The following is a 24,944-nucleotide window of genomic DNA, read 5'->3' as shown; positions in this document are numbered from 1 at the left end:
CCTGAAATGTGAAGGAAAGGTGCTCCAGAGGGAGGAGCAGAAAGAAGGATCAGAAACAGTAAACTTGGGGCTATGGTTGTGAAACACTGAATAGTTTAGCTAGACCAAATTTCATATCACTATGGGAAAGTGTGGGATGAGAAAATTGGTTGGATCATTGGAGGATTTGGACTCTGAAGGTCTTTGACTGGAGCAGCTCTTGAGAAAGATAGTCAAACATCTGAAGTGACCCTTAGCATGGGGACTATAAGACTTAGGGTGTTCATTCAGGTTCCTGGAAGAGTGGCCATAAAGAATGATCTGAGCTGGAGCAGTGAGGAGGCCATCTGTTCATACTCAGAGAGTGCTGGAGCTCTAGCACAAGTAGCAGCCCCTAGAGGAAAGGCTGGGGGATACTTGACTGCTTTGGCATGATTACCTAGCTCTGTAATGCATTATTTTGTTAATTCTTTTCTTCCTCCTCCTTCTTGGTTTATTTAGAAGGTCAGTGACTATGTATGGTACAAGATGTGTTCTCAAGCGAACAAATCTCACTGCTGTTAAAAACATAGCATGCCACTCCTGAAAGTTTTATCCTGTACAGTTTGAACTTCATGAGTACTTAGAAGACCTTTTTGTGCTGAAAGCCTCTAACTGAATTTTGAGTTTGCTTTATTGCATTTATCCAAAGAAGTAGAAGGATATAAGAACAAAGTTACCTCCTGAATGTACTTTGCTAAATTGTTTTGACCAGTGTGATTTCATTGTATGCATTTACATTAATACTAAGGATGTTCTACCTCTCACTATATTCTGGGGGGGAACCCCAGAATCTGAGAGTTTGCTAGTGTTTTCTTCGTTGAGTGAAGTAGGAAAGAGATGCTGTCTTTGAAACGGGTTTCACTCAGACTTTGAGAAAATTGAGAATGATGATGACTAATGAAAGGCCAGACAAAATAATCAAGTCAATCCAGATATTAAATGTGCAAAGCCATGGAAAGAATTGTTTATGCTTTTGCAAAGAGTTGACCCAGAAGAGCTGAGACAGAGCTGTACTTTGTGCTCTATCACTTGTTAAAATGTAAGTCTTTGGTGGTTTTTAAAGTGTCGTGTGCCATTCCTTCTTTTCTAAATTGCTCAGGCACACAGTTGTGTTCAATAGATATTTTGTTGAAGGGCTGAGTTGATTCCTGATGCACTGATTGGTTGATTGATTGATTTGACAGAGAGAGAGAGAGGGAGAGCATGGGAGCTGGGGGTGAGGACAGGAGAGGAGCAGAGGGAGAGGGAGAGAGAGAATCCCAAGTGATCTCTACGCCCAGGCAGAGTCCGACACAGTGTTGTGACTTTGAGATCACAGCCCCAGCCAGAATCAAGAGACTGACACTTAACCGACTGAGCCACCCAGGTGCCCCAATGCATTGACTAATTTAAAAGAGATCAGGATGCTTTGGTTGATTTGTAGAGAGAATAAGTGGATATGGGAATCAGAGAAGTTCTACAAGTGAGTTCTAAGGAACTGGATGTCTAAGCTGCTGTGGAGGAGTGTGGCCGGGACAGCCGTCTTGTATTCTCAGGGGAAGAAGGAAGGCTTCTCCCTCATACGGCATTCAGCACTTGTCCCAGGAATCCCTGGGTCCTGGGGCTTAGCAGCTTCTTTTGGTCACTGAAAGGACCCATTGGCCCTTAGGACCCAAGGTGGTTTGAAGAGACCTCTGACTGATGCATCCAGTTCATTCCAGTTTCATTCAATGCTCCCATCTCCCAAGGGCAATCATTTCTGCAGATTTCCATCCTTTCCCCTGTGTTCTTTGCTGTGGGCAGTAGCTCACTTTTCTCTGGGAACCTCCATGCCCGAATAGAGTTTTAGAGTGTGCATACAATGTGTACACACATTATTTTATTTAACCCACTTCACCACCCTAGTTCTCTCATTTTACAGATGATGAGTCAAAGAGGTTCCCTGATTCGACCAAGGTCATACAGCTAGAAGATGGCATTACCTCTGTCTTTATGCTACCTTTGCTACCGATTTCTGCTTCTGCACTTTGATGTCAGACCCACCAGGGATGGATGATATCCTAGGTTCACTACTTCTAGCTCTATGACCTGAGGTGACTTGCTGAGCTTTTCCCAGCCTCCATTCCCCTCCTCTGTGGATAAGAATTGTAATTCCCTTCTATAGGATTGTCCTCTCCCTTAGATCACCATAGATAGATAATGTCCTTCTGTGGGGAAAAAGCAGACCGAGTTAAGATGTGATTTGTAAGTCGACACATGGCTACTTCACCTCAAATGTGGCAGGGATGGTTTTGTGGATGGACTTCATTGGTTACTTTTTAGCAGTGGGGCCAAGTCTCCCTGAGCCCCCATTTCTTGTCTTGGAAAAGACCACCCCAACAACACCTCTCCAGGGGTGCTTTGAGGATTCACTGGGATTATGTATACAAAAGCCCTCTCTGTGAATTTTTATCACCGCATGAATGTTAGTTTGCATTATTAGAATCTATCTCTTTATTTTCAAATCTGGCTTCTCAACTTAGACTTTTCCAGTTCAGCATGAGGTTTCTATTTTCTCCCCTCCTAGGAGCAGAAGAGGAGACACAGTTTGAGATGTTTGCATGCTTCCACCTGGGTCTCCCTCCCTTCTTCCTACCCTGGCGTATTTGGGGCCTTTTTCATTGTGGGGCCTTCAGGACAATCATCCTCTTCAAACTAGGCAAGTCTGCTATAGTCTCCCTTTTGCTCAAGCAGGAAGTCCTGGAGGAGCAGGCTGTTCCCAAGAGTTCATTTTGGGGGATGTGGGAAGAAGGCTGGGGAGAGTAGAGTAGGACCATGGAGATTCTATTTCATCGTGTCCTGAGTCCTTAGTGGCGCCCTCGGTGTCCTGAGAGGTGCTTTGTAAATACTCTTTAGTGGTTGCGGGGAACTGCTGGCAGGGACAAGGGCCAGATATGGAGAGCTGATGGAAAGGCAGGAAATGTGACCAAGGAATTCTGCTATTCTCCTTCCTGCTTTCAGACTAGTTAATGGTAGACTGCTCTGGAAGCTGTAACGGGGAGGCCAGGGCTCCCCCCCCCCACAACAAACAAAACTCCCTGTTGTTTTCATTTCTTTGTCTTACAGACAAATGCATCAGCTCTTTGAAAAAGCAACTCCCGAAAAACACTGACAAACCAAACAGATCCAGAAGCTCAGCATACACGTTCTTTTCTTCTAGACCCTCCAAAGTGCTAATACACTGTTTACATCTAAATGTGGCAACAAACAAAGAAAGTCAATGTAAGTGGGTTACATTGGAGGCCTCCTTTTCTACAATGTTCCTCAGAGTCGTGGCATTAGCTATTTCACGTGGGAATTTGTGAACAATCTCTTTCAAAGCTCTTTTTCCTGTGGGGGCCCAGTGTACTTCTACCTACCTACTCTCTCTTGAACCCGGCTCTCACCCATCGAGGCTGTTCATAATCAGTCTCTTTTATTTTACATATCTGGGATTCATATCTTTCCAACTTCCAAAAGGATTTAAGGGCCCTTTAACATTTCAAAATAAAATAAGGAAATGATGGATAAAAATAGAACAGAGACCTTATAAAATGAGTAAGGCAGCTGATGTTACAAGGCACCTGAGATGACCTAATTCTTGTAGTTGGTCAGTAAACTGAACCCTGACTCTATGGTTAGACCAAAAGGGAGCACACGTTGCTTACCTAGCTCTCATTACCTGTCTGAAATGGGAGCGGGGAGGAAGTAATATACAAAACTATTTGTAGAACTAAATTATTTTCTAAAACTATACATTAAAAAGATGCCATTCATACAGTTATTCTGTTAACAGTCTCCAGAGAAGTCTGTACACATAATATGCACTGCCAGTAACCTCTTAGCCCTGGAGCCATGCTGACCTTTCACCTAACATAAGCCTTAGCATAGGCTATGGCCTTTGCCTTGAATGGTCCTCCTGGCAGTCCATGCGCCATCCAGTTACCCCTACTCATCCTGCCAGTTTCCATCAGGGAAGGCTTCGTTTCTCATTCAGGCCAGGAGAGGACCCCTGGTTACAGGGTTTCCGAGTACTCTGTACTTTATCTTCAGACCACTTACCATAGTTTATGTTTACTCACTAGTTTGTGTCATTATTTAGTGACTATTTTCTCCCCTAGACATAAGCTCCTTGAGCTCAGGAACTGTACGTGCTTTGCTCATTCCCATATCCTCAGCATCTCACACAGTGCCTGACTTATTGCAATAATTATCATAATAAGATAATGATAATAGTAATAGCTAACTATTGACTATTAAAACACTTTCTCTGAGCTCTCAAACTGATGACGTGGTGGAGCATTAGGCCAAGGCAGAGCCACAGGCAATTAAAATGATTGAATGATCTGAGAAAGGACCACTGTGACTATGGGGCAGATGGGCCAGTTGCCTGGCATCAAAATCCCATATCTAGGGGTGCCTGGGTATTCAGTCTGTTAAGCATCTGACTCTTGATTTCTGTTCAGGTCACAATCTCAGGATCAAGTCTTACGTTGGGCTCCACACTCAGCTTAAGATTCTCTTTCCCTCTCCCTCTACCCCTCCTCCTTCCCCTGCTCAGACATTCTCTCCATAAAAAAATAAAAAAGAAGAAAAATCCCATATCTAAAGTCTATACAAATATACGGGAGCTGTCATTTCATTTAAAAATTATAAGAATTGGACTTAATATTTTTTTTCCAGAGAGAAAGAAGGGGAAGCTAGATAAATGTCTGCTTAACTGACAACAAACTGTGTGTAGAACCTGACATGTGGAGCCATTGGAGAAATTCACAGATAGGGTTGGAGCCAATATTTTCTTCAAAAGAGAACATAGACTCTTATCGAGCTCTCCCAAATGTGCTTGGGAAAGACCCCCGAGTTCTATGCAAGGCAACTGAGAGAGATTACTTTAGTATGAGAAATTATTAAGGCAGATGCTACCTAACACTGTTTGTTCTTGGTCAGAGTCCTTTAAGGCCTCTGGGATATCTGATCTGAAGGAGAGCCATATCCTAACAAGCATGCCAAGATTTGATACCTGAAAAATGTACTCAGAAGGAGGCTAAATGGCTTGTCTCTTGGATAAGCTTGTTTATGATTATGCATTTTAATGCTACTGGTGGTGGAGGGGGAATGATTTCCTTCTGATGTATTCCATACAGAGTTGCCCCTTCTGTAGTTGCAATCAATTAGCAGGTCCACTTGTTTCTAGCAAGCACAGGATAATTATATACGTTTTGAAACATGGAATCTATTTATTCCACATTTTGCACCATCTCATCCAAATATTTATGGAGAGATGAGGAGGTACATATCTTGAGCTAGCCCCAAGGACAAGTGCAGATTAAAAGTATGGTCCTGTTCTCAAGGCACTTAAGATCAGCAGGCCTTTCATCCATTTGTATGACATTTATTGAGTACCAGATATGCATCTGAAAATACAAAGAAACAAAAGAGGCAGTGTGGTGTCATGGCTGGAGTCTTGACTTTGGAATTGTATCTATTACTGCCAGTCAGCCATGTGACCTCAGGGAATTTATCTGAACACCCAGAGCATCAGTTTTCCCATCTGTAAACTGAGGATCTTGTGCCTGGTCTGCAGGACTGTTGTACAGAATAGAAATAATATAGGTATTATTGTCTAGCACATAGGCAATACCCATTAAGTTGTTTGTCTTAACATATAATTGCTATCCTTGAAAAGCCACATCCTAATGGGGGATGGACCCTTATAAACAAAGAATTACAACATAACTTGGTATTGATTTTGATATTGTACAAAAATTATATTGTGCAAGGGAGCAGAGGCATAGAGAAGAGCAAGGAACAAATTCCTTCTGCTTGAGGAATCAGAGAAGGCTCTCCAAAGGAAGCTGGGTTCTTTGGAGGTGGGTCTGGAAGGATGAGTAAGCTTTTGTTGGGCCGGAAAGGGGGAAAGTTATTCAAGCACAGAAACATAAAACAGCTAGTGCTGCTTGTTCTGGGGAAGGTGAGAAGGTCAGTGCATTCAGACTGTAGGGTGTCTGTGATGGGAGGGGCACGCAGTGGGGGATGAGGCAGGAGAGCTAGATTGGGCCAGCTACAGGCTGTACACAGAGACAGAAAAGGCGAATCCTGGATAAAATGGGTCCCCTTCATTTCATTACAGAATGTTCTATTTTTAGTGACCAGATTCCATGATTTCCTCTTGCAAAATGTTTTCTTTTGTTTCCCTGAGCAATCCCCCATTACCTGTTCTTTGAACACACAGTTCCTATGTTCTTAGAACCAGACAGTGGCCCAATGTTTCTGAGAATTCCTGGTTAGCTGCTTTGACAATTTGATATAATTCTCTGTTGCGTCTGTCCATTTTCCTGCCTTTCCAGCCTGCATTGTCCAGGCTCCTGTGCCTTCCATGTGGGCTGGGGCACCTCTCAATTGGTTCCTTTGTGCTGAGTAGAAAGGCAGGTGTGAGCTGTGATTGATGGCTGGTTTACATGGTGACAGGGGAAACCTGCTGGCTGTGCATTTTTTTTTTTTCCGCCGGAGGCCCAATCCATTCCTTCTACCAGGACTTCCTTGTTACAGCACTCCTTTGAGCTGTTTCCCTTGGAATTTTTTATTATTTTTCAACTGTCAAATAGGAACATATTGGAAAAAATATATTAATTTGATTCAGATCCCAAGGGGAGAAACAATGACTGAAGGCTTGAGTAAATTTTATTTCTTTCTGTATTAAGTTACACATTAAACTACGTATAGACTATTAGTTTTGAGGCAAGGTGGGTATCACGATGACCAGGGGAGCTGGGACATGGGGCCTGAGGGGGACATGGAAATTCAAGGCAACTCTGTGACTGTCTTAGCAACTGAAATGGAGAAAAGAGGAGACTGAGCAAATTTGCAAATGAAGATGACATAGTATACAAGTTCATGTGGACACCTGTGTTTGTAGTTGGCCTGCCTTCCCTGCTAGACATTAAACTTTCTGTCTAGGCCTCATCTGCCTCGTGCACTGCAGTATCCACAGGGATCACACGGTGCCTGGCACCTGGCACACGCTCGCTTGCTGAATGAACAGAAGAAAAGTGTCCACCAGACACCCCAAGTGCTCACAACAGTTAGGTCATGGGAAAGTCAGAAGAGAGGTCTGGTTTCACTCTTGCTCTGGGATGTGTACTGTCTCTGCTCCTCCTGGAGAAAGCATCTCCAAGTATAAAGGCAATGCATGGAAGGAAGCAGAGCTAAACACAAAGCATGACAGGCCCTCAGGACATTGTTTGAGTTCCTGGATTTAGTCACACATGAGCCCAGCTTTACCCTGGACTTCGCAATCCTAGGAGTCAATATATTTCCTGATTGGAATCCTAGTGTTGCCACTTAATGCTCTGTGACTTTGCACAAATTATGTAACCTTCCTGTATTTCAGTTTCCTCATCTCTATAATGGACAGAATGATAACACCTAGTTCATAGTGTTATCATGAGATTTAAATAAATTAATGAAAAAAATAAATTAATGTACACAGATATATAGACCATTGCCTGAGATACAGTTAAAGTGCTTGTTATGTGTAAACTATTAGTGTTGACATTATTATTATTTGACCTATTATTATTATTTGACCTATTATTATTATTTGACCTAATTTGTCCCAGGTTTTTGTAACTTGCCTTTGGAAGAGTCCTGAAGAGTACCAAGTCCAAATGCTGTCACCAGTTCACAAGGCTGATTTCCCGCCTCCTCCCCAATGGCTCCCTTACCCCCTGTGTACATTTGGCATGTTTGAATTAAACTTTCAAAGCTTCCCAAACATTTATGCTGCTTTGGGCCTATGTTTGCATGTGTATTATGTTCTCTCTGCTCAGAATGTTCTTCCCTATTCCCCTGGCAGAGTCAGATAAGAGGATTCTAAGTGTCAAGGAGCAGCTAATTCAAGACACATTTAGGATTCTGGGTCTCATTATGCCACTGATGATTGGTGATCTCTAGCTAAGACTCAACGATTTGATCCCTGCATTTTAAACACGATTCCCTCTTCCTTGATGCTCCAATATATTTTTCTGTGAAATGAATTCTGTAGATTCATTGATAAGAAAGTATTCCTTACTAGCTCACGTCCGAGACGAGACAACAAGGTGGCAGTTAACCCTCCTGACCTTTCACTGTCAGAACGGAGAAGACATTTAAATCACTGCGGGCACACTTGGAGGCATGCTCAGCCTTCTGACCAGCTGGGCGGTGACACTAAGAAATGGGATATTAAGAAGGATGAGCTTCCTTTCTTGGATTTTAAGAGGGGAGAAGCCAGATCTCTTCCTTGTCCGGCTCCCTGACTCCCACACATACCTTTCTGAAACTCAAGAATTTAAACCCTGACAGCAGTCAAATTAACTTAACTAGATCTTTTAACAGCAAGACTGTTTCTGCTTTCTGCTCTGTCTCTAAGGCCCCAGCTAGGTTTCTAGAACACTTGGGAATAGTAATAAAATCAAGATACTTCTTCTGTATTTCAATGGCAAGATGCTGTCTCTGGGTCTGTGCCCCTAAGGCTTTGTTTTACTGTTGGAGACAAAGTAAATAATTTAAAGCATCACCCCAAAAGCATTTTCCTCATTTAAACTTTATTCTATGTAAATTTACCTCAGGCCTAGAAAGGTTTCGCTGTGGCAGAGGAGACATGGCTGTGTTCTTGCCAGAGTCCAGCCTGGCCAAGTTCCCCAGACACTGGCTGGCTCCTGGGTGGGAGAGTTTGGATGAAAGACACTAATGCAAACATAGTCACTTTTCCTTTTGCCCAGACTCTACTATTCGGATGAAGACTATGACGGAGTCTAAATGTGAAAACGTTGTGTTCTAGCATCAGACACATTCCCGGGTGTGTGCATATGGCCTAAATTAGACCACCTAAGTAGGCGGTGTGCAAAACCTAGAAATTACAAGAAAAGAGCTGGATAATGAGAGACAGCAGCTCATGAAGCAGCCCACCGGCAGAGAGCACAGCATCCCCAGGAGTGCGTACTGGGGGAGAGGTGCGAGGAGAAGTGCACCCCTGATCCCTTCCCCTTCTCTCCCCTCCAGTCCAGTCTTCCCAACTGCCTTATAGAAACAATAGTACCTGGCTCACAGCCCAAGGCCCCAGCAGCCTACAAGGCCAGATTCTCTTTGAAAACATTGCGTTTTTTATTAATATGCTTAAATAAAGAAGTACTACAGGACCCTTCTCCCCAATAAAACAAGACAAAAATACCTAATGGATGTTAACAGTTTCTGTTCCCAATGCTGTCTTCGTTTCCCACCCTGAAAAGTTAACCTCCCACACTTGTTTTTTCTTAAAGGACTTCTCTCTTTCTCTCTTTTTTAAGAGCAGTTCTAAGTTCACAGCAAAATTAAGAGGAAAGTACAGAGATTTCCCAGATGCCCTGCCCCCACACGGGCATAACCTCCCCACGACCAACATCCCCCATTGGAGTGGTACCTTTGTGAGCGTTGATAAACCCGCATTGACATATTGTCACCCAAAGTCTGGAGATTATATTGAGGTTCATTCTGGGTATCGTACATTCTGTGGGACAATTGTAGAATGACACGTTTCCGTCTGTATAGTATCCTAGAGAGTAGTTTCAATGCCTTAAAAATCCTCTGTGCTCTGTCCACTCATCCACATCCCCCTCAACCCTATAAACCACTAATTCTTTTTTTACTATCTTCACCTTCCACGTCTTTCTGTTGATACAAACATGCATACGCATATGTGACGAGGGAGACATTTGGTGTTGTTTTTATAAAAGTGGAACCATACTACCCTTATTACTCTATTGTTTACTTTTCTTACTTAATAAGACAAAATAGACTTCTCTCCAGGTTAATAGATATGGACCATTCCATTTCTCAATAGCTGCATGATATTTCATATTTTTTAAAAGATTTTATTCATGACAGAGTCTCTAGTCTGAGCCAATACCATTATATTTTTAATATAACAGCTTCGTAAAATATCTGATATCTGGTAAGGTGAGTTTAACTTCCTGATTTTTTTTCATATATATGAAATCTACATATATTTTTTGCTGCCTCAGACATTTATTCTCCCATTAGAAATTTAAGCTTTATTTTATGCAGTTGCCAAAAATTAAATTCTGACTGGATTTGCATTACTTTTGGAATGATGGCTATGGTAAAGATAAATATGTATTTGCATTGAGAACATGGTATATCTTTTCATTTGTTTAGCAGACTCCAATAAGATTTCACAGTATTCTTTAGTATTGGTCCTGTATCTTTATTATTAAGCTGATTTGTGGATTATTTGGCTTTTATTAATATTGTGAATGAGTTAGTTTCAAGTTGACTTCAAATGCCTAAATTATAATGGCTGACCTCTCACCCACATGACACCAGAACTCCAAACCTTCTCCAGGCTTCCTCGCAGACACTCATGTGGGCTCTCTGCCTGGTCTGTCCTTTCAGTTGCCAGAAGGCATCTGCCTTTCTTCCTCAAAGCTCCATCTCTCCTTTTTTTTCTCCAGCAGGTGGGAAGCCTCCCTGTTGCCAAGACAAAGGTACCATCATAAGTACGATGTTGCCTTTACCAGACAAGGCTCTCCAGGGGCCTCCAAAGCTCTCCATTTTCAGGGGACCCATGTGGTACTGGGTTCCACGAGGAGTAGGGCAAATGGTCTTTCCCCTAATTCCATGCCACATCTCATCACCTGGTCCCAGAGGACTCTGCTTGATCCCAGAGTCTCCCACAGCCACACCTGACAGGTCCATCAGCTTCTGATCCTCAGCCCTCCCTCCTAGCCTCCCAGAACCTGCTGGCTGGTTGGGATGCAGTGTCTGAAGAGCTTTGTCTCCTCTCAGCTAAAACTCTGCTCTTCCTGAAATTCAAGTAGCAGAGTTTCTCCAAGCTGTATCTTCCTGTCCCACATCAGTGTTGTTAACTCTTGGGATCCTCAGTAACTCTAAACAGTTCCATTTCAACAGAAAGTCATTTTGCTTCTTCCTAAAACACTAACAGCCTCTCTGAGTGGGTTTCCCCAGATCAGAGAAAGAATTGCCCCCACAGAGGCTTAATGTCCACGTATCACAACAGCAAAAACAGAATATTTAAAAGCACAGTTTTTTTGTTTTTTTCCTGGTTCTATGGTCCTCAGCAAAATTCTGGAATTCATAGAGCCACATTTAATCTGACAGCTCTTATTCATGGCACTGTAAGCTTCCCCTCCCCCAGCAACCCCTGCCAGGAGGAAGTTTGTCCCCAGCCTGCAGCCTACGGGGACAGCCTGGTGGCAGAGGGCAGTCTACTTCTTTTCCATGCCTGACCACCGAGCCTTTCCCAGTTTTACATAATAGTACAACTTATTGAGGATCTCATGTACATTATGAATCAGTCCTCATAATGATCCTATGTGATAGAATTTATTTTCCTTCATTCTTTTGATAGAGAAACTGAGGCTGAGAAGGGGTCAATGGATTGAGCAGTGAGTAGTGACAATGACAGAATTTGAACCCATTTAAGTCCAAGACTTAAATGTCACAACATAATTTCTAGGGGGAAAATCCTACCAAAAACCTTAGTGAATCTGAGTGCCCAGTCTATGCATTTCCCCTGGAGTCCTGATCTGAGGCCTTGAACAATCCCTTGTGGTATAAAGTATGTTTTCTTTCATTTCCCCTTTTTGTCAGACTGACTCTTTGTTACATGGTATTATTCCCAGTCCCTGATTATCTCTAGTTGACAGCTGAATCCATGCAAGCTCAGAGAGCTTGCAAAAGGAAGGGAGCAGGATTATAATATTTACGTTAAGATTGAAGGTACAGAATTCATATGCAACATCAACCATCACATGAAATTATGTTCAATCACTTTATTGGTTTTAGTTTGTAGTTTGACTCACAATGTGTAAATTTGTCTGTATTTAATTTCTTTGGCTTGGATTTCATTTATAAATCTATTTTGTTTCTAATTTTCTAAGCTTCAGGAATTTGTACCCAACACTTTTTTGTTTATATTAAGCAACACTATCATAAAACCAGTTTACATTAGTACTGCAAGCTCCACGAAAATGTTCCCCTTCATAAAGCATTACTTAATGAAATACTGGTACACAGCTTCTCATTATATCCTCCCCACAACCCTGTGAGATGGGTATTCTCACGCTAGGGTATAGACCAAGCAACAGGGGCTTGACCAAATACACGTACCGCCCATGTGAGCCCATCTAGGAAGTGATAGGGCCAGATGCAAACCAGGGTTTCAGTCAAAGTCTAGGGCTGTTTCCTGGAAACTTCTCCTTCTTAGCAACAGGATTTTATTTCACATGTTCAGCAGAAGTGTTATTTGTTAGATGCTAGATGTCTCATTTAGGACAATGGTACTCAGCCTTAAGAATTTAGCAAATAATGCCTCCTCTGAGAAACCTGTTTTGATAAGCCTGGCAAAGCAGTGAGCATCCAAATTAGATTTACAGTAAAGGTTTCAAACATTAAGAAAAAAATTACTTAAATCCTATTGTGCCCCATGTGCTTTTCTGATGAAACACAGACCTCAGGGTGGAGAGTGGGGGGCAGGGAGCAGAAGGCAGATGGAGTTGGGGAGGGGACAGGGAGAAGAGGAAGGGGAGGTTTAGGGTTGGAACCCAAGTATTCTCATCAGGGGAGAAACAAAAGAAGGAGCTGGACTAGGGTAAGTGAGTAGGTTAAGTGTGCAATAATCCTGGAAGTATGAGAGCCACTTTCATTATTTAAAATAGTTTAACATAAGGAAAGAAATACAGGATAATTTAAACATTAGGCTTCTTTGTTTGGGTTGCAATTATACTAACTCAGTGAGGGTATCACTGATTTGCTCATGCTGAGTCAAAATCCAGATGATAAATTATAAATGATTTGGGTTGGTAAAGTTCAGAAAAGAAATGAACTACTTACTAAATTTCATGTGTTAAATAAATAAAATCTTCAAAAACCTTTGTTCAACCAGTCATTGTAAGTTGACTATATGGCAGGCAGTGGACATACAGAGGTGAATAATGAGCTGTCTCTGTCCTCAAGGGTGTGTGTGTGTGTGTGTGTGTGTGTATGTGTGTGTGTGTTTGTGTGTGTATGGGGATGGGGGTTAATGACATGTGCACCAGCATTTATAATTCAATGTGAAAACACAACAATGGAATAATGCAGAGGGGATTAGTGGGCCAGGAGGACCCAGGGAGAAAGAATCCTAACTTGGCCTTAAGGTTGGGGTGAAGTCTTTGGGTCAGAGAAGGCTTTCTGTGGCAGTTAGGAAATGAGCTGAATCTTACAGGATGAGTCAGAGAGGAAGGGAGTGAATTCTGGCCAGAAGAAATTGGGCCAGCAAACTCTGGAGGTGAGAAACCTTGCAGAGTCTTATAAGCAATTTGGTGTTGCCGATGCATAAATTGTAAAGCTTGAGGAGATTCGGGTAGTCAGTAAGGGCCAGATACTGGATTTTAATTATATGGGGTGACCATAAATATTATCATCCAAACTGGGACAACTTTGAGATAGAAAGGAGGACACTTTTAATAATCAGACTAGACCAACACACACAAACAGATAAAGTTGGATATCCTGTTAACAGGCGGTGTCTCACAGCTCAAACTTTCTCATTGAGTGATGGGGGATCATTGACGGTTTTTCGTCAAAGAAGTGATGAGATGGGGGATCCCTGGGTGGCGCAGCGGTTTGGCGCCTGCCTTTGGCCCAGGGCGCGATCCTGGAGACCTGGGATCGAATCCCACGTGGGGCTCCCGGTGCATGGAGCCTGCTTCTCCCTCTGCCTATGTCTCTGCCTCTCTCTCTCTCTCTCTCTCTCTGTGTGACTATCATAAATAAATAAAAATTAAAAAAAAAAGAAAACAGGAGAATATTAAAAAAAAAGAAGTGATGAGATTTGACTTTTAAATAGATCTTTATGTCTAATGAATTCACAAAAGGAGAAGATTCAGAGAAGGCTCTATCTTCCAAATGTATTTGTTCAAGAAATCTTACTTGAGAGCTGCCATGTGTTGGCACTATACCAGGGCTAGGCACGCGATATGAACAAAACCATAATTGATTCCTGCCTTTAAGAAGTTTGTAGTTTAGTGAGGAAGACTGTCAATAATCAAATACCACATAGGTAATTGTAAAACTACAAATGTGACAATGCTATGATGGGGGTACCTGATGCTATAAGAACATTTCATAGGGAATGGAGAAGTCAGAAGTGAGAGGTAGAGGGGCACCTGGGTGGCTCAGTCGGTTAAGTGTCTGCCTTTGGCTCAGGTCATGATTTCAGGGTCTGGGATCAAGTCCTACATCGGACTCCTTGCTCAGTGGGGAGTCTGCTTCTCCCTTTTCCTCTGCCCCTCCTCCCGCTCATGTTCTCTCTCAAATAAATAAATAAAATCTTTAAAAAAAATCAATGAGTAGTAGAATCTGATTAGAGACAAGAGGAAGGAATATTCTGGAAAGAAATAAGAAGGTATACAAAGATCTTCTGGTGAAAGGTGTAGAATGCCTGACAATAAAGAAAAGAATAGAATACAAATGCATGTAATTGATGTATGGCAAAAAGTGTGTTGTGTGATAGCAGAACAGTGTGTGCTAATGTGGTACTATTTCCCCAGCCAAATGGTAAATATAATATGGATTGAGCCTCAGCTCTGAGCAACACTGACCTAGCATGTTCTTCACTGTGAGTGACTAAATTGACAATTGCTCTGCCTCTATGAGGAATTAGAAGGCACCGTGTAGCAATGTCTATTCTCTTCTACCTTTATCTTGTGTATATCCTTCATGTTGCCATTTGTTCAACCAGGAGTAAACCGATATTAAACCAGCCAGAAGAATCAGGACTGATTCATCATTTTTTTCAGTCTTTGGACTCAGATCTGCTTTTATTGACTGGCCTGGCATAGGAGGAAGCACAGCCATTTGGAGGAACTAGAGGGCAGTGTGGCTATAATGGGGAAAGAATAGGGTATGTAGGGCAGTGCTAGTTAGTTATGATCTTAGGTATTACACTTCCTTTGGCTTGGTCTTGATTACTTATGTATACAAAGGGATAGGATTCTGTGTCTACTTTAGGGATTATTAATTTGAAGATCAAATAAATAATATCTGGTTATAGGATTGGGAATATTTGTTGGGACCAGGTACCTTCTGGAATATGCCTGACTTAACCTATTGTCAAGAATTCTTAGAAAGGAGAGTTTTGTTGAACGGTTAACTCAGTGTAATGATCAGTTTTTATTCTTAGCCCAGATTTCTCCCAATTTGAGTAATATACTAGTTATCAATTGCTGAATAACAAATTGTCCCCCAAATTAGCAGCTTAAAAGAACAAACATATTGCCCAACAATTTCTGTGGGTCAGGCATCCAGTTGTGGTTTAACTGGGTACCTCTGGCTCAAGGTCTGTCATGGGTCTGTAGTTAAACTGTTGTCTGAGACTATGAGCTCAGTGGGGGAAGCATCTGCTTCCAAGCTTATTCATCTGGTTGTTGGAATGCCTCAGAAGATCTATTTCCAAGTTCACTCACATAGGCTCCTCCAAAAGGCTGCCTCACAATATGGCAGCTGGCTTCCCCCAGAGTGAGCAAAAAGGAAGTGAGAGGGAGAGTGGGAAGTACCCAAGACAGAAACCACAGTATTTGTGTAAACTAATCTTGGAGGTGACATCTCATTACTCCTGTCTTATTCTAGTCACTAAAGGCAAATCAATAAATCCAAGGAGAGGAGCTCGTAAAAGGACCTGAATACCAGAAGGTAGGGATCACTGGGGACCATCTTAGAAGCCACCTACTACTCCAGTGACTTGATTTATTAAAGGAAAAGGACTCATGGACAGATCTGGCTGGGAAGCAGTGCTGTTGTTTCCCTTTCATCAATGGAAACTCTTTAGGAGCCATCAAAATCATAGCAAATTATATAAATTTTGGAAATCTCAGGTGAGTTGTGTAAATTTTGGCTCATTGATATTTTGTCCAGTTTATCTTGGGCTGAGCTCTCCAGAGATTGGACAGCTTGAATTTCCCTAACAAAATTTAGGGGCCTACAGGCCAAGATTTGCAGTGTTATTTCATGATATCACAAGTGTAGGTCAAAAGGCTTCCCTCCTAATTGGTGAATCCTTGTGTTGACAACGGGCTGAAACAGGGACAAAAGAGTCTTTTGCTTTCTTCCTTAAAAAAAACTACACTGTGACCCATCTTTGGCTCCCCCCCCACCCGCCCTTCTTACAATGCAATATAGCAAGTGGTTCTAAGTATTTGGATTCTAGAGAGTACCAGCCCCAAGGAGAGTCCCAGTCCTGCCTCTTCCTAGCTGTGCAATCTTAGCTCAAGCTTTCTGTGGCAGTTTCCTTATTTATACAAGGAGAACACCACCAGTGTTTACCACACAGGGTTGTTATGAGGACTAAGTCAATGCACGGAAAGTACTTGGAGTACCTGGTGCAGGAGAGGCATTCAAAGAATGTTCAGTATTATTATTATTATTCTAGCTCTTGTCCCCAAAGCGCTGGCTCTGTCTGAGATGCCATAGGCACTGGAAGCAAAGCTCTGACAGAACAGAACAGAAGCCATGTTTCTCCTTTCCTCTTTGTATACTTCCCCAACTTCTCCCTCTCTTCCCCTCCTCCTCCCCCTCCTCCTTCTTTCTCTTCTTCTTTCCTTTTTTGAACTGTAGTTCTCTTTGGGTATATGACACAATTAGAATTTGAATAATTATCCGTGGTGAATGCACAAAAGGATACACAAGCATTTATATGTGAGAGAACCTATATGGGAAGAGGTAAGTTGTCATCTTCTCTTCTCATCTCTACCTGATAAAATGCTCTCTCTCTCTCTTTTTAAAATTTATTTATTCATGACAGACACACAGAGATAGGCAGAGACATAGGCAGAGGGAAAAGCAGGCTCCCTGTAGGAGCCTGATATGGGACTTGATTCCAGGACCCCAGGATCACGGCCTGAGCCAAAAGCAGATGCTCAACCACTGAGCCACCCAGGTGCCCCTAAAATGCTCTCTTTTTAAAGACCCATTTGTTGAACCCATTTTAAATAACACCATTTCTTAAAAAAAAAAAAAAAAAAAGTTTTCCTAAGTCCCTAGCACATGTGATCACTAACCTCTCACTTTCTATCAACAACCTAATTGTATTTCCCTTGTGGAATTTTGTGGAATTTGACATAATGTATTTAAGTCGTAGAGCCGGTGGAAAGCAGTTCGTGTTTTCAGGATAGCCAAAGACCCCTTACTCTCAATGTTCCAAATGCTATTTAGAAAAAGAAGTACTCATGGTAAAACTTGCTTTCCTAATAAATTGATGACTCATCAGCCACCTTGATGAGCCAAATGGAAAATCCCCTAAATGTTATTACTCCACTGAGAAATGTGATCCCTTCTGGGGCCATGTGGTGTCACCTCAAATTGAGGCCAGGACACATTTCCTACTCAAAACTCAGCCTCCTGAAATTCTTGAACATGTCTATTTCCAAAATTAGAGAGAACACCTAGCAGAACAGCTTGGCAATTTATAAAGAAAGGGATGAATACTTCCCAAGGAGGAATTTCTAGGACACCAAGCAACAGAACAGGAGAAAATAGGACACACAGAACAGTCCAATCAAAAAAATTCAGTTCCCTCTAGCCTGAAGGCACCTTGTGTAGAAATGTTATTTATAAGAACACGTAAAACAATCAGTAAATAAAATCAGTGACTTTAACATATGGAAGAAAGAGACTCTGATCCTCACCATAAGGAGTTTGCAAATATGATTAATTTATCATGATTTTTAAAAAGTAGGCTCCACATCCAGTGTGGAGCCCAATGTGGGGCTTAAACTAATGATCCGGAGACCAAGACCTGAGCTGAGATCATGAGTCAGATGCCTAACCGACTGAGCCACCCAGGCACCATGGTGATTTTTATAGCATAAAATTTAATGTTCCTTCCTCATCAGGTTTCTGCCAAACTCCACGGTAGTAGCTGCTGTGATGTGCAGCTCAGATTGCAATTCAGCCTCCCTCTCTACCTGTTCCTGTGGCACTCCTGCCCTCAGGGGTGTTATGGAAGCTCCTGTGTTCAGTGGTATTATTATAGATCTCTGTCTCATGATCTCTTTCCCAAAGAACACAGCCAACACCCCCTTCATTCCATCCTATTTAATAGTTAATGAATGGGGAAATTTACAATGTGTCCGGAACCTGTGCTTAAAACATTCATTCATTATTTCATTTAATACTCACATCGACCCTATGAAGTAGTATTTTTATACCCATTTTACAGCTGAGGACATTGAAGATCAGAGAAGTTTAATAAATTGCCCAAGGTGGCTTGGCCATGACACCATAGAATCAGTCAAAGGAGGTCACATCTTCAAAGTCCTTCCCCGGTGTTTGACATGGAGTGTTTGGTAAATAGTAACAATCATTATTATTATCAGGCAATCCTTACCAGAGACCTTAGCAAGCTGGACGATTTACCAAGACTGAGAACACTTAACCACACTTCAACAGAGCAGGCCACATAACTAAACCCTAGAGGATATCCTAAAATATTATGAGAAATGAGGAGGCAATGTCCAAGTACAGTGATTGCATTATGAGTAATAACAGAGCCAGCTGTTTATCTTGTCACAGAGGCATGCAGGTTGCTTAGGGAATAAACAGGTTGCTGCTGGAAATGTAATATCTTGAAAAGCAGCTAGACTTTAAAATACAACCTGATTCAATTGAGTGGCATTCTCCCCAGCCCCTAGCACAGCATTTTCCATTGGGTATGTGCTTCAGTCAATATTTATTAACTGCTTGCATCTGGTTGCTGGCAAAATTCAACTTACTCAGTTCAGAAGCAAATAATGAATATTTCTGTTAATTATAATAATGAATATTTTCTAAGCACCAATATAATGCACAGTGCTTCCTTTATTTCATGCAAAATTGGGGGTTATGCTACATTCAGAGCTCAATTTGAGCTCTTACCGAATTTTAGCAAAATAAATCAAACTGATGCTGCCAATGTGAGAAAGATGTATTTTATACCTGATTTAGGGAAGTGACCAAGGGATTCTCTGTGGCTAGGAGTCCACGCTTTCATGGGTTTGATGAGTTTGGCCATCCGTACACACTTGAAATGACTGCCAGGCCCCGAGTGGAGGTCCAGAGCTAGGCTTCCTAACACGTTTCCCCACATGATTAAGTTAATCTCGAATAACTTTCACTACTTCTATTGATGTTTTCTGGTTGGAGTTAGTCAATGCAAATCAAGCACCTTTTTGGGTTTCTACCTGTGCTAGTGAAGTCCTATTGTGAAGGAGAAAATCAAGAAGAAGCCATGACCCGAGTGTTCTAAGAGCTTAGTAGGTAATTTATCAGGAGAACGATAAGAAAATACATATGGGTATGGATCATGCATAGATTTTGTGATATAGATTGTGGGGGCTTATTGTAGTTTAGAGATGAGAGAGAGCAATTTGGGATAGAGGCATCTGGAGGAGAAGGCTTTGTGATGCCTTTACCAACCAAAGGCTTAATTTATTTATTTAACAAAGCTCTATTAAACTTTTGTTTTCCAGGATCTGTGCTAATTAATGGGATTCAGAGTCATCGTGGTCTCTGCTTTCCAGTGGCTCACAGGTTAGGGTGGAAAGATAGGTTAAGAGGAAATTACAACTACAAGTACGGCTTTCTCAGTTTTAGCACTGTTGACATCTTGAGCTGGATACTTTTTTTGCTGGGGTGGGGGAGATCTTGTGAATTGCAGGACATTTAGCAGTATGCTTGATTGCCACCCACTAGATGCCAGCGGCATCTTCCCCCACCCTTGCGTTTTGACAACCAGAAATTTCTCGAGATAATTGTCTGGAGGGAAAAACTGGCCCCAGTTGAGAACCACTAGAGAAAGACACAAGGAGATGGGAGGGAGAGAGAACACAATGGAACTTGTGGACCATGCTTAAGAGTTTCAGTCTCTATGTAGTTATCTGATCATTTATTTATTCAATGAACATGGAGTGCTAAATATGTGTCAGCCACTGTTCTAGGTGTCCTGGATGCGATAATGGACAAAACAAAATATCTGGCCTTGCACTGCTTACATTCTGGTAAGAAGGGATAAACACTAAACTCAATAAATGAGTTGATAGTAAGTTTGAAGGTGATAAGGCTATGGGAAAAAAATAGAAGAAAAATGGGTATAGGGAGTTTAGTATGAGACATCGATTTTTAAATAGGATAATTACTGTTGAGACTGACACTATTTTTTCACTAAAGGGAATTTCTAGCATATGTGGTCTACAGGTGGGCATATTACAGACTCACACACTATTAGAAAATCCAGCCTTTTGTGTTTAATCTGGATTGGGCTATTCAATTCCTCTCTACCCTATGAGATGAGATCATATGTTTCCCATATTTTATGATTCACAAGAGAGCAAATTTTGAATGGCTCATTCATTCATTCATGCATTTATTCATTAGTTCAACACTTATGGAAAAGCCAGCAGGCCTGGTGCCAAACACTGAGGATAGATAAAAAAGATATCACACAAGTTCTGCTTCTGAGATTTTCTCAGGGATGCTCTCGTGTAAACTCTAATTACAATAATGTATGATAAAGAATATAATAGCTATGTGTATAAATGTTCAGGGAGCCCGGAAGAGGAGTGACCAATATGGGGAGGTGTAGAAAGCTGCACAGAAGAGCTGGCATTTGAGATGGGTCTGGAAAGATGAAGAAGAGCTTGCCAGGAAGAGAACTATGAGGAAAGGACTTCAGGCCAAGGTATGAAGACATGAAAATGATATTCTTAGGTATAAAAAAGCCCAAATCAGCTTAAAATTGATCTTTCTTTAGTCTCTGGATATCTGAGCTGTTTCCTTTATTCTTCTTGGTTCCCAGACCGAATTTCTTGGGTCCAGTTCTACAAGTTTCCTACCTGTAAATGATGTGTCGGATGAGATGGTTTCTACAGCTCCTTCCATCTGGAATATCTTTTCATCCTATAATTCTGTGATTTTATTCCAGGTCCCATTCCTCCAGAGAATGAATTCTTTCTGCTTCCAATTCATCATTTCTTCTCTTTTCCTTTCTTTTTCTCTAAGATTCTGTTGTTTACATGTCATTTCCACATCTAAACAGGATCAACCTGTTTACTGCCTCTTGTTTTCTTCTTACTGCGCCAATATCAAAAGATTACTTGCCCAATGCAAATGGACATTTTTAGAGCACTGATGTTGAGATAAATCTTTGTAAAGGTCAAGAGGGGACAACAGCAAATACATTTCTGCCAGGGATTTTTGGCAGAGTCAAGGAATCAATTAATTTGATATTTGTATATTTGTTTAGTTTTCCCATGAGCCAGCAGTATGCTACTCACAGCTGGGTTTATAGGGAAGGTAAGAAACAACACCTTCCATGAAGCTCTTACAGTTTGGTTGGGGAAGAGGGTAAGTATATGATCAATATCACACAAAAAGGATTCATCAGAATTTATTTAATGTTAAGAACAACTTGAATAGTAGAAAAATGCACATTTCTGTGCATAAAGTAAATGATTTGAAGTGTGACATAAAGGCATGTTAACTTTTTCTTTTTTTTTTTTTGCTTGGATGACTGGCAACTATGGATACTTTGATGGGTGAAAGATAAGGTACAGTTCTCTCAAAGACTTTTCTGCTCAAAGTAAAGAAAGAGAAATAGGAAAAAAAAAAAAAAGCCACGAGGAGTAGCAACCATTTGTACCTTTAGAGAAAGGTCCTGGGAAGGAGATGAGCATCTGGATAAGAGTGTCAATAGCCTGTTACATGCATATCACGTTGAGATTTAATCACATGTTTTAACACGGGTTGTTTCATTTGTTCTATACCTTAGTCAGTGATGTCATCACCTCTAGACCATAGTCTGCTGAATTGTGTTGATCAATATCTCTTGAACTGTTTCCTCCTTTCCATTTCCATTTCCATTTCCCTGTCTGAGTTTAGATGTTCTCTCTCCTCTGGATTTTTGCAAAAATCAGGCTGTTCTGCCTGTCTCTGCTCTATCACCCATTCTGCTCCAGAGAGAACATCCTTGAGTGCTTTAACTGACACTACATCTCCTCTGCTCAGAAATATTTATGGCCTCCTCATACCTACAGATGGAACATTTATATTCCTTAGCCTAGCAACCAAGTCTCTATAGTTTGGCTTTTACCTTCTCATTTTTTGCTAAACTCCCTCATTTGCCTTGTGTTTAAACCATATGATTGATGCAGTTTCCAGAACATGATTTCCTCCTTGTACCTCTAGATCTTTGTTAACTCAGTTTCTTTATTGGACCACCCTACTCACCAAGGTCTTACTGTACTAATTATAAGGATCTAGGAGCAAGAGAGCTTCTAGGCGGAGAGCAACTGGAACCAGAAGGTGGAAAGCCAAGGGGTTCCCTGAGTCCCTGTGAACCTCTCAAATTAGGCTATTAGGTACAAAGCCCAGTCTTTTAACAAACGTACTCTAATATATTTATAAGCATATGAGAAATTCACTTGACTTGATGGGGCTCTGTCTTTGGCATAAAGAGCGATATAAAAACACTTCCTATTACATGCATTATGAGCTAAAGGGTCAGCGTAGCATTCAGGAACATGCCTCTACCCAATCCAATCCAAAGCCACACTTTACCCCTTGTGTAAGATGAGGGACTGTAGTCCCTAGCAGTAATTAACTCAAGCCCAGATCTGTCATGAAACTACGAATCTTGGATGATTGGATGTTGATAAATAACTCAGCTGGTTTTTAAACGCCTTGGGTAGCCTTTAAAGAGAGGGAAACGTATAGTTCTTGAAGCATTCACTCATTCATTCAATCAGTGTTTATTGATCACCTGTATGCCAGGTTTTTCATATAAGATGCACTAGCTATCCTCCAAGAATAGATTTACTGTGAACTTAAGGAATAGTTGACCTCAATACAGAGTCATCCCATCTGGCCAGTGGTTCTGATACTGCTTTGGAGAAGAACCATGAATTGCTCCTCCCTTTCCAATCTTCTTTTTTCACAATCTCTGCACATTTTATCCCTTATGTTGTAATTGGATGACATGGGTTTCATATGTATTCCTCCTTTTCCCCATTACATAATCAGCCCTTTCTCCTCCAGCAAACCAGGGTCAATTAACCCTGCTAATCTGGAGACTTGTCTCCTGTTGGTACACGGACACAAGCAGTCCAGAAGAACTCTGGAAGTATACCTCCTTTGGGGACCAAGGCTTCTGATTCTGCAGAACCTAAAGGTGTGGGAATGGGAAGAACAAAATCCCCAAGTGGATTATTGGAAGCAATGTTAAGTAGGTCACTCTTATTTTCATCCCTTGGTTCCTAGGCCTGTGATCAGGATCACAGCATCACATAGAGTTCCTGATTCAATCCCTGAAGGATAACATCCCACTCCTCCTGCCACTTGGGTTCTTCCCAGGTCTTCCTTGAAGCAGATGCCACACCAGGATTAAACATTAGGAGAAGAAGGAGGAAAGAAGGTCTTAGCTGTAGGGCATTCCTAAGGAGATTTTGGCAAGGTCAACTGGAGGTTCTGCATCTCAGAAATGCGCTACCTTAATATCCCTGCTGCATGTAGGCATAAGTGGTAGCAGCCTGGGGAGAGCACAGTTATAGGGTGGTAGATTTGCCCAGGGGACATCTGTTAATTACATTCCCGAAGCTGGATAGCTGAGAGGAGCATGGGACATTTTCCTGGCAACACCACATTGTTCCAAGCACCGGGGCACAGGAGTGAGCAGGATGGATGTGGTGTCTGCCTCATGGATCATACAGTCTCATGTAGGACAGTTAAGCAATCACAGCTTAGTGTGACAAGTGTCTTGAAACACAGAGGCAGGGGCTCCCAGCTCAGTGGAAGGAAGGGGACTCAGGGGGAGCTTCTGGGGGGCTGTTTAAGTAGGGCAGTAAGGAGCCAAGATTCTATATGAATTTGAATCCAACCTTCTCTACTTTCTAGTTCCGTGTCCTTGGGCAAACTTGTAAATTTTCTGTGCCTAGTTTCCTTATGTACATAGTGGGGAGAATGTAGCACCTACCTCTAGAGGGGTGTGGTGATGAAATCCCACAATATACCTGTAGGCCACTTAGAAGAGTGCCTGGCACATAGTGTCCCAGTGTTTCACTGCCACAGTGCTGCAGCTGCAGATGCGGGCTGGCCAGTTCATAGGGAGCCTGGCCTGGAGTGCTAAACTTACGTCAGTTCATCTTCCAAGAGTCACAAAGCAGCAATGTCTACGGGGAACCTGCCACAGTGGCTTTACAGACTGCAGGGTTGGTGCCTCCCAACTACTACGAGCGGTGAAGGTAAATAGAAAAGCTATGTGGTTCTTGCTGAGATTCCCTGTTGTATCTGGCCATTATCAATGCCCTCCCTTCTCCCTCAGCAAGATTTCTGTCCATTCATGGCAGTGACCACTCTACCCCCTCGCAGCCAGTGCTGGGATGATAAGGCCACAGAATGTTGTCCTCCCCTCAACCAGGCGGGTTCTGCCTCCCTCCTGCACCGAGTCTCTTCCATGCAAGGAGTACCTGGGCAGCTGTCATGCTCACCACTCTGTTAGAACAGGAAAATGGTGACAAAGCTGCCTTAGGCCTGTGCTCAGCCCAGGCTCCCATGACCTGGGTCTGCCTGTCCTTCCAGGAACGAGGGTCAGGTGGTCCTCACCTGCACATGTGGTCCTCACTTGCGCACGTGGTCCCTGGAAGCTGGGTCCCTCAGTTTTATCTTTTTCTTCTCTTGCTGGTTGAAGTTTGCCTTGTCCACACCTGCCTGACAGCTCCCATGTATGCTTTGGATTTCAAGTCCAGATTTGTCTATCCACCTTCATGGTCTGTGAGGTCCGGAAGACTTGCAACATTACTCTTTTTCTTTTTTCTTTTTTCTTTAAGATTTTACTGACAAATCTGGAGGATTTTTCTTTC

General features: G+C 42.0%; 2 protein-coding genes and 1 long non-coding RNA gene across 36 annotated transcripts in view; 2 read left to right on the top strand and 1 right to left on the bottom strand.

Annotated features, from left to right (window-relative positions):
- Positions 1-7,794, top strand: part of LOC112641982 (serine/arginine repetitive matrix protein 1-like) — a 64,107-nt gene extending 56,313 nt beyond the window's left edge. For 21 of the 28 annotated variants that reach the window (XR_007404549.1, XR_007404537.1, XR_007404548.1 and 18 more), the window contains one exon: positions 2,567-2,698. The gene's annotated coding sequence lies outside the window, so the exon portion shown is untranslated. Of the gene's footprint in view, positions 1-2,566; positions 2,705-3,108; positions 3,262-7,637 lie in introns of those variants that run through there. The other 7 variants (XR_007404552.1, XR_007404551.1, XR_007404550.1 and 4 more) reach the window with 3 other exon arrangements.
- Positions 5,412-18,543, bottom strand: LOC112641986 (uncharacterized). Of its 3 annotated transcripts, none has more exons than XR_007404565.1 (5): positions 18,443-18,543; positions 9,458-10,524; positions 8,623-8,717; positions 6,232-6,612; positions 5,412-5,604 (listed from the first exon to the last, which is right to left on the bottom strand). It is a non-coding gene; the product is annotated as an uncharacterized LOC112641986 (long non-coding RNA). The 3 variants fall into 3 exon arrangements; XR_007404566.1 differs by having other exon boundaries at positions 5,412-6,612; positions 9,458-9,544; positions 10,360-10,524; XR_007404564.1 differs by having other exon boundaries at positions 5,412-6,612.
- The window catches only part of LOC112641985 (uncharacterized), a 71,828-nt gene continuing 62,640 nt past the window's right edge, over positions 15,757-24,944 (top strand). For 2 of the 5 annotated variants that reach the window (XR_007404558.1, XR_007404557.1), the window contains exon 1: positions 15,757-15,932. The gene's annotated coding sequence lies outside the window, so the exon portion shown is untranslated. Of the gene's footprint in view, positions 15,933-20,635; positions 20,771-23,937; positions 24,327-24,944 lie in introns of those variants that run through there. The other 3 variants (XR_007404555.1, XR_007404559.1, XR_007404556.1) reach the window with 3 other exon arrangements.

This window comes from Canis lupus, chromosome 21 (assembly GCF_003254725.2).
Source record: "Canis lupus dingo isolate Sandy chromosome 21, ASM325472v2, whole genome shotgun sequence".
NCBI classification, from domain to species: domain Eukaryota; kingdom Metazoa; phylum Chordata; class Mammalia; order Carnivora; family Canidae; genus Canis; species Canis lupus.
Note: the sequence above shows the minus strand (reverse complement) of the source record. Positions and strands in the feature narration are given on the sequence as shown.